Source organism: Gorilla gorilla, chromosome 8, assembly GCF_029281585.2.
Source record: "Gorilla gorilla gorilla isolate KB3781 chromosome 8, NHGRI_mGorGor1-v2.1_pri, whole genome shotgun sequence".
Lineage (NCBI taxonomy): Eukaryota > Metazoa > Chordata > Mammalia > Primates > Hominidae > Gorilla > Gorilla gorilla.
The window spans coordinates 38,342,706-38,354,892 of record NC_073232.2 but is presented as its reverse complement, the minus strand read 5'-3'; the positions used below and the strand labels follow the sequence as shown (position 1 = coordinate 38,354,892).

The window sequence follows — 12,187 nt, the reverse complement described above, 5'->3', positions numbered from 1 at the left end:
TTAATGGTCCCCCTTCATGCCCCAGGGAAGGATGTGTGCCCTTGGAGGCTTGTGAACAGAGAAGCAAGCTTCCGCTCACAGGGGACCCTGGCTTCCCACCCTCACCCTGTCTCCATCATGTCAGCACAAGGCCAATTTTACAAACTGAAATTAACTGGATGAGCAAAAAGATAGCCTTGGTGCTTAAGAGCCTTGGGTACATTTAATTGAGTTTCCAAGTGCCCTGATTCCTTAAGAAAGCCAGAGAAGCCACTGTCATGTCCTAGAACCCTCACTACTCAAACAGGAGAGAACAGTTTTTACAATAAAAATTTTAGGGCAAATGGTGGCTTTCTGTTGTTGTCATTTCCCTGAAGTAGGTTTTTTGTTTGTTTATTTGTTTGTTTGTTTGTTTCTGGAAAAAGCCTCACTCTGGACCCAGAGTCTAAAAATGAGGCTTTTAGTGCACCAAATTGGGCTGTTTGGGGCCCGTAGGCACGAGTCAGTCTGCCTCCTCCTAAACATAGCCTCGTAAACTAAACTTGGAAGCATCAGCTTGCGTGTGGTCCCGAGTGTGACTTTCCAAGCATGCGCTCCCCTGCAAAGACGATGGCTGATGACTTTGTCATCATCATCTCTATTTTTGAGTCTCCCTGCTAAACAAACTTTCTCGCAGCTGAAATGGAGGCTCTAAGGATATTTTTCTGACAAAAACGGAGTGCTAAGCCATCAGCACCCTCTGAAGGCCTTGGGGGAAAACCTGGGTAAGAAAAGTCTCCCAGCCCAACTCAGTAGCCACAAATACAGACATTTCATTTCCTGAAATGCCTCCAGGGGGCGCCAGCTTTCATGGGTTGGGAGGGAGGGAGGGAAGGACAGAGGAATGGAATGAGGCAAGGAAGGAAGGAAGGGAGGGAGGAAGGAAGGGAGGAAGGGAAGAAGGGAGGGAGGGAGGGAGGAAGGGAGGGAGGGAGGAGGGAGGAGTGGGGGAGGTGGGAGAGGGGCAGTGGGGAGGAAGGAAGGAAGGGAGGGAGGGAAAGAAGGGAGAGAGAGAGGGAAGGGAAGGGAAGGGAAGGGAGGGAAGGGAGGGAAGGGAAGGGAGGGAAGGGAGGGAAGGGAAGGGAGGGAAGGGAGGGAAGGGAGGGAAGGGAAGGGAGGGAAGGGAGGGAGGCAGGGAGGAAAACCACTACTCACATATTCGCCCAGGCCCCTGGGATTCAGCTGCAGAACTGCACAGGATGTGCAATCAGGACTCGAATGTTTGAGCTCCCAGGCCTGTCCAAGGAACTGAGAGATGGGTCACAGGTTCTGACTTATCACTCAACCCTACTTCAGAAACCTTGCCACCCCAAATCATTCTAGAAAATGCAAGCATAACATTTCCACCTTCAACACTTTGGATGACTGCACTTTACAGCTTTTGCTGAATGAACCAACATGTGTCCAGCACATTGAACAGTATCTGACCCCGAGCAGGTGCTCCAGAATGTTTGAAGGAATGGATGAAGGGATGGAGGAATAGCTCAGAGGAGCTGCCTCACATGTGCAGTAGAATCTGGGTCTTTATCTTCTGGTGACCTCACACGCTTTCCCATCTCCTTTCAATGAACGTGTGGTCACTACCTGTCAAAATGTACATCAAACACACCTCCCCAAATACTGGTGCAGATGTGCCCTCCGAAACCAGCCTGTTCCTGCCCTGTCAGCCTCGCCCCACCTCCAGGGAGAAGTGGATACGGAGACCACAGTAAGTGCACTTGACCCTTTTTCCTTAAGACTCATCTGTTGTCCTGCCAAGGCATTTCCTGTGACACATGCGCCCACAATGTACAGCTCCAGGGAGAGCCCAGCCCGTTCTCCAGTCCCCAGCCAGCTCAGGGAGGCTATATGAAATGAGAATTTCCTGGCCAACTTGACAATGGTGAGTCAGGCTGGCATGAGCCAGCTGCAAAGAGGACGCAGCCTGGACAAGCCTGAATTAAGTGTGTGCACAGAGCAAACATCATCATCTGGATGGATCCAAACCAGGGCTTGCCTGGGGCATTCAGAGCCTTTCAGATGGCCCTGCCCAGAGCTGTTCAGCACTCTTGGAAGATGTCTGGGTTTGGGGAGGCTCAAGGGCTGTTCTACCCCTGCCCCAGAAAAGGATTTGTTCTTCACCCCCTGACCCGTCTGTCTCCATACCAGCCCATTTCCTCCATGACATGGTGACCGGGCTCACACACACAATAACAAAAATAATAATAACCATGCTTATCAAGCACTAACCATGTCAGAGGCACTGTTCTAAATATTTTACATGCATTAACTCATTAAGAGGCAGGGACTATTATTGTCCCCATTTTGCAGATGAGGAAACTGAGGTATGAGACAATGAAGCCACTCGCCCAGGGTAAAAGCCAAGCCCCTGAGACAGATGGAGCTGGGAGTCAGGAGTCTGCAGAGGCTGGGCTCCCAACTGCCCAGCCGCACCACACACAGCAGCTCCTTCCCAAGATGGGTGTCCCAGGGGGAGAGGCAATGCAAGAGCTGGAGTGAGTTTTGAGGCTGCTATGTGCTCCACCCATCCTCCTTGTGTGTTCCAATCAAGTGAGAACAAGACACAAGGAGCAAGATGGAGATCAAAAAAGAGTAGGAGCTCTAGTTCAGATCATGATGCACTGACAAAGGGGCAGGGTTTCTCACTCCCAGGCCCCAACAGAGACTGAAGCAGAGCGGACAGAGACAAGACAGGACCGGCAGAAGCAGGCCGGACTGGCTGCTGACTGCACAGAGGCTGCAAGTGCCTCTTACCTCTTACTGGTAAGTGCTTGCTTACCAGGCCCCCACTGACCTGTGCTATGCTCAGTTCTGTATACTAGGGAACACCAATCAATGTCGGTGGATCACACAGGTGGATGAATGGACATAGATGGATGGGTACACAGACAATGGGATAGAAGGCCGAAGCAGGCACCCACATGCACCTGGAAACTTCAGAGGAGAGGGAAAACAGCCATGCCAGCACTTGCCATCAGAGCCCTGAGGGCCTGGGAGCCAGAGATGAGTGGTCAGGATTAAGTGGGCTGTCCCTGGACCAGGAGGCTCTTCCTCACTCTGGAGCCAACTGAGGGTTGATTTCTGAAACTCTCCTTCATTTTCATAGCAGCCCTGGGGAGGGCAGAGGAGCCAACACACCAGCTAGTAAAATTAACAGCTGCTCTTTACAGGGCGTGCCGGAGAGCCCAGCACATGGCGCGAGGCCTGCAGACCAGCAGCTGCTGCGAGCTGAGGTGCCTGGCCTGCAGGCCCTGATCGGGGTCCTCTTGGGGGTAAGGCTTAGACTCTGAGCTGCCAGCAGGGCCTGGGGTGTGAGGGCTGCCGAAGCAGTGGGCAGGTGGATGGAGAAACTCAAGGAATGATGCTGCTACAAAATTCTCAGACACATTCTCCTGACCTTGCGAAGTGGAAATCCATATGTTCACCCCAGCTGGGAATCTGCTATGGAACTTGGGGACCCACCTGGCTCTGGCCTCTCCATCTCTAATGCAGTACTTAGTTGAGCTTGGGGAAGTGAATGTAGACACGTCCCCATGAGAAGGGGACAGATGTTACATCTTATCTATTACCTATGCCATAGGTAACTTATGGAGCAAGTCCTGTAGGCCACTTGAAGAGGAATATTGACAGGCATACAGGGAGTGGCAATTGTTTCTTTACAGGGACAGATGGTAATTATTTTAGGCTGGTGGGTGTTTTGGACTCCGGATACTACTCGACTCTGCCTTTGTAGCTTGTTACAGAAGCAGCCACAGACGATACGTAAATGAGTGAGCATGGCTGTATTCCAATGCAACTTTGTTTATGGACACTGAAATTTGAATTTCATATAGCTTTCACATGTCACAAAATACACTTATTTTGATTTTTAAAAAATAACCATTTAGGCCAGGTATGGTGGCTCACATCTGTAATCCCAGCACTTTGGGAGGTCAAGGTGAGAGGATCGCCTGGGCCCAGGGGTTCAAGACCAACCTGGGCAACACAGTAGAACCCCATCAGTACAAAAAATTTAAGAAAACATAGCAGGTCATGGTGGCCTGCACCTGTAATCCCAGCTATCAGGGAGGCTGAAGCAGAAGGATCACTTGAACCCAGGAGTTTGAGGCTGCAGGGAGCTATGATTGCACCAATGCACTCCAGCCTGAGCAATAGAGTGAAACCTTGTCTCTGAAAAAAAAATAAAAAAATGTAAAAACCATCCTTAGCTTATGAACCACACAAAAGAGGCAATGAGCCAGACTGTCCCACAGGCTATAACTAACTGATCCCTGGGCTAATTAAATGTTTCCCAAAGTGAGTGCTATGTGATGCCCACAGGTATTACATGGGGAAAGGATTCCACAGGGAAATGAAAATGGAAAATGCTGGGCAAAACAGAGCCTCTCCGCTTTCTGACTGCAGGACTTCTGTAAGTATTTATATGCTGATATGCATTGGCAATCTCGAAGAGGGGGATGAGAAATTAAGTCTATCCAAGTTCCCAGGGAACCATTTTTATCCGGGAACAATTCGTGGGTCTAGTGTTCTATGGAACCTAATTAAAGCAATGAGGATAAAGTCTAACCAACTGTCAGCAACAGCACCATGAAATGCGATCCTGCTGCTCTTTGAATATTTCTAGTAACAGGCAGCTCACTACCTGTCGGGGGAGACTGCTCAATTCAATTACTTCTCTGACTCATGTTTTCCCATCTGGGTAAATGATGTTGAGTCAAAAATAACAAATCTAGTGCAAATCTAGTGTATCTTTCATTAGATAAAGACAAAATTTCATGTTTAATAGTAAAAAGAGAATGTATCTTCTTTGACTTTTTGACTGATACCCATAATGTGATTTCAGTATCTATGCATGGGATGAAATACAGAACCACTATTAAGTCCTGGAAAGAAATTATCATATGGTTCCTTTAAACAGAAGCCTCCCTTAGGAGTCTTAAAACAATGCCAAGAAAACTCCAACTGATTCCCAATAGCAGAGAGTAGGACATACCTATTCACTATGGGACATTCTTACTAAAAGTACAGTCCTGTGAAACCTCTAGTCTTTCTGCTACACAAGGCATTGGCCAATGATGTAAGAATTTTACATAGATTTGCCTAAAATATAATAAAAGCTGGGGCATAGATGAGGGGGGTGAGAGAGAGAGACAGAGACAGAGAGAGAGAGAAGTGTGTGTGAATTTGCCACCAGGCACCACTGAGAAAGAAAAGTAGAGGATACTGATGGGAAATGTCACAACTTCCATAGGGCACCTAACAGAAGTGAATGCAATGAATGTGATACATTTGATTATGTGTGTGCCCATGTGTACTCCCACTGGGTTCAACAAGTCTAATTTCATGTGCAAACAGCACATCAGTGAATGTACATCTATTTAACTCTGTTAAACCAATAGGATTATTCCTATTTGAAAGGCATATTTGACACATATTTTCTTTTGGGCCCTTGGAGATAAAGATGAAATGGTCCAGGCTATGTATATAACGTTAATGTAAAATGCCACACATGCAACATATTTAGGGGGATAAAGAGAGAGGCTGATATTTTTCTTTCTTCTTACATCGATAAATCATCCCTATACATTCAAGCAAGTAGCATATGCTTTCAGTTCATAGAATTAGCTGTGTAAGCTTCCTGGAGCAATACACAGATGTAACAGCATAGGAATATGGGGAAAGTAACTACAAAGAGTGATTCTAAGGGCTCTCTCTAGCTTTGCTCAGGAGCTGGTAGCTATTTTGGCAAGACCAGTCTTTGAAGAGACACACAAAACATTGAATCTGTCAGGGGGTTGAGGTAAAGTCTAGGCAGTGTAGATGTCGCTCCCAAGTTGAGGTAAGGCTGTCCTTCACCACAGGACATAGTTTCCCTAGGGAGACAGTTGCTGTGAGATCAACATGGAAATGAATATGAACATGCAGAAACTAAGTGACAATGTGGACAGTGAGAGTATGTGTGTGTGCCTGTATTTATCTTTGTGTGTGTATCACTGAGTCTGTAACGCTCCCCTTTACAAAGAGTGTGACACTCTTGCTACTCGACCTTAGAGAATCTCTTCGCCTCCAGCCCCAGACTTTCAATTTCTTTATGTATAAAACAAGGGGATAAATTAGACTGAGTCAGCAAACTATGGTGTGTGAAACAAATCTGGCCCACCACCTGTTTCTTTTTTTAAAACGTTGTATTGACATATAATAGTGTACATATTTTGGAGGATGCATGTGATATTTTGGTACATGTATAACGATTAGATCAGGGTAACAGAAAACCATCACCTCAAACGTTTATCTTTGTGTTGGGAACATTCTAATTCTTTTCTAGCTATTTTGAGATGTACAGTAAATTTCTGTTAACTATAATCTCCCTATTGTACTATCACATGCTGGAACTTATTCCTTCTAGTCAACTGTTTTTTCTACCCCCTATTTCTATAAATACAGTTTATTTGTATAAATGTAAGGAGTACGAGTGCAGTTTTGTCACATGGATATTTTGCACAGTGGTGAAGTCCGGGCTTTTAGTGTAACCATCATCCAAATAGTGTGCACTGCAACCATTAAGTAATTTCTCATCACTCACCGCCACCTCCCACCCTTCCACCATTCTGAGTCTCCATTGACTACTATTCCACTCTCTGTCCATGTGTACACACTATTTAGCTCCCACTTATTCATGAGAACATGTGGTATTTGACTTCGTTTCTGAGTTGTTCCACTTAAGATAATGGTGTCTAGTTCCATCCATGTTGCTGCAAAAGACATGATTTCATTCTTTTTTATGGCTGAATAGTATCTTATTGTGTGTGTTTGTATATATATAAATGTAATATATATACATATATAATGTGATATATATGCATGTGTGTGTATATATGTGTGTGTGTGTGTGTGTGTGTGTGTGTGTATATATTTTTTTTTCTTTATTTAATCATCCATTGATGGACCCTTGGGTTGATTCCATAGCTTTGCTATTGTGAGTAGTGTTGTGATAAACACAGGAGTTCAGGTATCTTTCTTATATAATGATTTCTTTTCCTATGGGTAGATACCAATTAGTAGAAATGCTGGATCAAATGGAAGTTCTGTTTTTACTTCTTTGAGAAATTTCTGTGCTGTTTTTCATAGAGGTTGTACTAATTTACATCTCCATATAAGTGATCCTTTTCTCCACATCCTCACCAACATCTGTTATTTTTTGTCTTTTTAATAATAGCCATTCTAGCTGCTGTGAGATGATATCTAATTGTGGTTTTAATTTGCAAGTCTCTGATGACTAGAGATGTTGAGTATTTTTTCATATGCTTGTTGGCCATTCGTATGTCTTCTTTTGAAAAATGACTATTCATATCTTTTGCCCACTTTTAAATGTTATTTGGTGATTTTTGTTGTTGAGTTTTTTAAGTTCCTCGTGAATTCTGGACATCAGGCCCTTGTTGAATGCATTGTTTGCAAATATTTTCTCCCATTCTATAAAGAAAGTTTACTGGAACAAAGTCACACCAAGGCTGTTTGTGGCTGCTTTCAAACTACTGTGGCAGAGTTGAGTCATGGAGCCCACATGGTCTGCAAGCCTAGAATACTTACTATTTGGCCTTTTACAGAAAAACTTACCAACCCTGAATTTGACTATCACTGTTGACTTTGGCTTATGATTCTATACAGCACAACCAAACTATACTAAAACCTACACCATATGTTTCTTGCCCTCTTTATTTAGAAACCACCTTATTCTTAGGGGGATTTAATTTACCTGACAAAAATGTATGGAACACATAACTGCATACATGTAAATTTCAAATAGGAGTAAGAAAAGTAGGGCAAAGGGAAAATGAGAGGAGAGATGATGAAGACAAGCCAGAGCAGGGGTGCAAAGACACAGAGCGCAAACCTGAGCCACTCTGTATTTTCCATAAGCCACCGACTTGGCTCTGAGCAGCCACCACTGAGAGACATGATCCCTTTCTCGATTTAGCATGCTCATTGGATGTTCACCAGGAAAACCACAACAATCTCTGGTGCAAAACACTACTTATCCCATGAGTCTGTGCATAAAGCAGGTAACATGAGATGCAGTGAACAAAGTCCTCAATGACACCCAAACAGTTAAGAGAAATCCTGACGACATTGACTGCTATATCCAAATTTCCCTCCGCATGAGCCGACTCCAAATCCCACAGTGGAATTTATCAGCACGTCTTCCAGTACATTTCAATTTTTTTAAAAAAAGCAAACATATATTACTTTTACAATCAGAAAATAAACATTTGTTTAGTTAAGAAAAAAATAAAAGGAAGCAGTACCCTTGACAGCCTGGTGTTCACTTTAATGTAGAATCCCTCAGCCACGTGCTCCAAGAGAAGGCTCTGTCCAGTCCTGCTGTTTTTGGCCAGTTGAGCCTGAGTGCCAGGGTGAGAGAGGAGGCAAAGACAGGCTATTCTGAGATCTGGAGCCGGGGGATCAAGGAATTTTTATCATGTGGATAATCAGGCTCCAGGCGTTGACTATAAAAAGCACTGGTGAATGGCAATTATCATTTGTCATTTCTTAAATTGAGCTCTGCATCCTTATATCTAGTTTATCAATATAAATAATTCACACCTGGATCTCTGTTGCTCACTGCTTTATGCCCAGTGCCTTGAACAGTGCCAGGTACAGATGAGCTGTAAACACTTAGTGAATAACGGATGTGCTCGTCTGGGAGATCCTACAGATATTCTGAGGTTGTATTGGCAAATTCTTCCCCAGCTGGACCTTACTCATGATGTCCCAGCTTCGAGATTCACACCTGTGACAATTAGACAGGTGAGATAGAGGCCCAGATGAGGAGGCCAAGCTCCTGAGCATGCATCAAGGAAAACAAATTAAAAATTGAAACGGAAAACTGAATAGCCAGCTGTCTGGTCTTGCTTTGGTCCCATTGTTGCAGGGATAAACATTTGGACAGCTCAAGACAAACACAGCTTTGGGTTCTGAACAGGCGGTGCTGCTTTCTCTTGCCCGCCATTACTTAATTGTGAAATCTCTTCTTTGTTCAGTGCGGGGACCTGCCTGCTCCTAAAGGGCAGGCCTATTCTCAGGATACCGCCTGGAGCTCTGAGATGCCTGCTTTCTGTGCAGCGGGTCCCACTTGCTCTGCATGGCCCCAGCAGCCTGGGCAGGATTTTCTCCAAGGAGACCTTCAGAGAGCAGCTGGCACCTTGGGCAGGCTCAGGCAAAGAGGCCTGAGTGGACCATGCTTCTACATGCAAATGTTTAACAAGCAGGCCAAGCATCCTCAGGACCAAATTGGCTAAAAGATGGTAATGTCAAAATGTCACAGCCAAAGTGACAGCTGGCAGTGGCTTAGAAAAGAAAAGGCATTATCTTCGACTGGGAAGTAATGACACAAAAGGAGCACCAGACTGGGAGACAGGGAGCTGGCAGGTACTAGCCTGGCTCTGTCACTCAAAGCTGAATGTTTTTAGACAAATAATTGCCCTTGCTATATCTTGATTTTCTCAACTGCAAAACAGAGATGAATTCACTGATAAGATTGGCCTGTTTTCTTGTAATGAACCCCTACAACACAACAGCAATAAGGAGATATGGAAGAAGTACGACATTGTCCTTCCCCTTCAAACTGATCATAACATATAAGGTTAGCACAGTGCCTGGATCACAAGAGGCATTCAACAGTGTGATTGCCAGGAGAGTCTCAAGGTGGCCGCTGGGTGTGCTTGGCCCAATGAGTTCCATTTCCATGATATCGCCCACATAGGCTACCTGCATCTTCTGCTTGGTGTCAGTGCAGACCGTGCCCCACCAGGACCACAGCAGGAATCTGCTCCCATGCCATCACTAAAGCAGTAGCTTACTGCCCTAACTTGTCCTATAGCCTCCAAGCTCTAGCCTCACCCATTCGGTCTCCACTTGTCCCCCAGCTCTCTCTGTACAACACCCCCTGCCTCAAAATCTCCTTGTTCTACAAACTTCAAAAATTCATTTTTTTTTTTGAGATGCAGTCTTGCTCTGTCGCCCAGGCTGGAGTGCAGTGGGGCGATCTCAGCAGAGCGGCTCACTGCAAGTTCTGCCTCCTGGGTCCGTGCCATTATCCTGCCTCAGCCTCTTGAGTAGCTGGGACTACAGGCACCCGCCACCACACCCGGCTAATTTTTTGTATTTTTAGTAGAGATGGGGTTTCACTGTGTTAGCCAGGATGGTCTCGATCTCCGGACCTCATGATCCACCCACCTGAGCCTCCCAAAGTGCTGGGATTACAGGCGTAAGCCACCACGCCTGGCCCCAGAATTCTTTAGCATGGCCTTTAAAGCCCCACCAGGCTGTCTCCAGGACACTTCCCCAGACTTTGGGGTCTGCACCCCCCATTTCCCAGAGCGCCAGGCTCCTTCTCTGTTTTTCCTGCTCCTCACTTTGAAGGCTTTCCTCTCCTTTAACTCTCAAGATCCTAACTCACACTTAAAAGCTCACTGCAAATGCATTCTGTCTTATTAGGTATTCTTCACAAATTCCGGCCCACCTAGTGGTCATTTTCTTGTGTTTAAGCTTGGATATGTTTTTATTTTTTATATCTTCCCGCCATAAAGCAGTTCATCTTGAAATGGGAGTTTTAGTTCAAAGGCTTTCCTCCCTATGAAAGCTTTTCTGATCAGCCCTACTTTCCCCTACAGCCCCTCCCCACACTCCACAAGTGCACACCGTGTTTGTACTCATAGCACTTATCCTCCATGCATTCCTTCAATAACTTCCGCATATGGTGCAATAGAATCAGGATCCTTCCTTGTTTTCTCCAGAGCTGAAACAAATACACTTGGCCCAGAATTAGTGTTCAGTAACTCTTGCAATGCTGATGAAGAAAATTAGAACTGTCTATAATGGCCACATGGAAGGAACAAGTGTCACATTTGTGCAGCTAAACTGTCTGCTGCTCCCCATTCACTATCACCACCATACATATAGAATACACTACCTCCATTTTGTCCCCATGAATACCCAGACTCAGAATTCAACCTCTCTTAAGTTTCCAATGCAGAATCCACTCCTCTTCAAGCATGAAAGAACAATGGAGACTTCAGTCAAGAGGCAGGAGGAGAGATAGAGGTGCTGTTACACAGCTCAGCCAACAGCAAGTCACCTCCAAGTCTCCACTAGACACTGTCCCTGCTGGGTCACACCAGACTGAATTGTCTCCCTCTCTGCCTTCCTCCAAGCAGCCACTGACCTCACCAGTTTCTCTCTCCTCCTCCAAAACTCCAACTTTAAATGTCCCCTCTTTCCATTTTGCCATCAGTTGACATCAGCCATGGTTTCACAACAAGGCCCTTCAGCACACAGCTCACGGCAGATCCCTCGGTGAACAGAACCTGTCCTTCTTGAAGGCTGTGTGGCCAGCACCTTTGATTACTCAAGCACCACGTTCATTCTCTCACTCCTTCCTGCAAAAGTGTGTGTGATATTGATCCCAGACATAACATTGAGTTCTCCCCAAGAAGGATTCTGAGAAGTGAAATTCTCACCACCTCCCTCCATCTACAGTCACCTCTTCACTGAGTTTTTGCTGTGAGACTCAGAGATAATGACTGTTTTCCAGTGTCCCTGCCTGGTCTTTGGGCCTCGCAGGCCTCAGGATGTCCCTACTCCTTCCATCTATGAGCCAAATGACTCTTGACTAAGCCCTAGCTTCATGCCAGGACAGGTGGCCCAAACAAAACAGCTTCCAGAATCACAATGAGAAATCACTCCGAATGCAATATCCTTCTCAGGGAAACTCCTGACCCAGAGCAGACCGAAGAAAGCAAGCCAGGGCTTTCCTAGAGCATGGGCCTGGCTATGGCAACCAATTCATCCCTGTTTGCCCAGGACTTTCCCAGTTTTTGCACTGAAAGACTCATGTCTCATGTACCCCTCAGTCTCAGGCAAACTGGGATGGTTGATCACTACAAGCCTGTCCCAGTAATGATCCTTGACAAAAACCAGGGGCTCATAAGGCCAGCCAGTGAAGCCAAGCTTCATATAAGCAGATCAGAGAGATGTTGGAAACATACAGAGAAGGGGCAGAATCAGCCCTGGTTGCAGGTGGGCTTAGGAGACAATCTCATCAGAAAAGGGCACACAAGCGAGCTCTAGGTACACGGGCCAGGCAGCCTCAGGTGGGCTACTGATGCATCCA

General features: G+C 45.7%; 1 protein-coding gene across 21 annotated transcripts in view; it reads right to left on the bottom strand.

The window, feature by feature from the left end:
• Positions 1–12,187, bottom strand: part of KCNMA1 (potassium calcium-activated channel subfamily M alpha 1) — a 769,792-nt gene that overhangs the window by 521,957 nt on the left and 235,648 nt on the right. The gene's annotated exons all lie outside the window — the stretch shown is intronic.